This window comes from Lipotes vexillifer, unplaced genomic scaffold (assembly GCF_000442215.2).
Source record: "Lipotes vexillifer unplaced genomic scaffold, Lipotes_vexillifer_v1.1 scaffold135, whole genome shotgun sequence".
NCBI lineage: Eukaryota > Metazoa > Chordata > Mammalia > Artiodactyla > Lipotidae > Lipotes > Lipotes vexillifer.
In genome coordinates, this window is record NW_006774574.1 from 419,182 (window position 1) to 419,807 (window position 626).

The window sequence follows — 626 nt, forward strand, 5'->3', positions numbered from 1 at the left end:
ACACACACACAACTACGACAAAAAAAAAAAAAGGGGAAGAAGAAAACCGCTCTCGAAGTCTCCCAATAAAAAAAGTTTACCCTGAACAGAGACTGCAGTCAACACTTTAGAACTCAAACCGTCATTCTTCAGTAATTGGTGGCTTTCTAAAATGTGGCAGCTTCTAGGTCTTGTCTAGATGGCCTCAATGATAAAACAGAGCAATTGCGCACAAGAAAGTTATACAGTAAATATCTTTCTGTAGCTTTTTGAAAAGGAGCCAGCAAAGACAAATGTGCTTTCTCCCACAGGTCAGGCCTCCTGATTTGGCACTTGTGTTAATGGAAACTTTAATTCTTGGAAATTTCGTGTATTTTCCAAGACTCAGGACAGAAAGTGTATGGAGCATAAACAATGTGTTCATTTAATTACCAAGAGACCTAAAATTAGTCTTTGATGAAGGCAAATGAAGAATCATTTTTCCCCCTTGCAGATAGAGCTGCTTAACCCCTTCAATTTGAGCCTGGGGATCCTCATCTATTAGTGGTAGCTCTCTCCCCTATTGTTGTGAATTTTTACAGTAATTTATGTGGCAGTTTTGCTACAAGTGTGTGGGGATCACATTGTACAGTTAATCCCCTCATCAT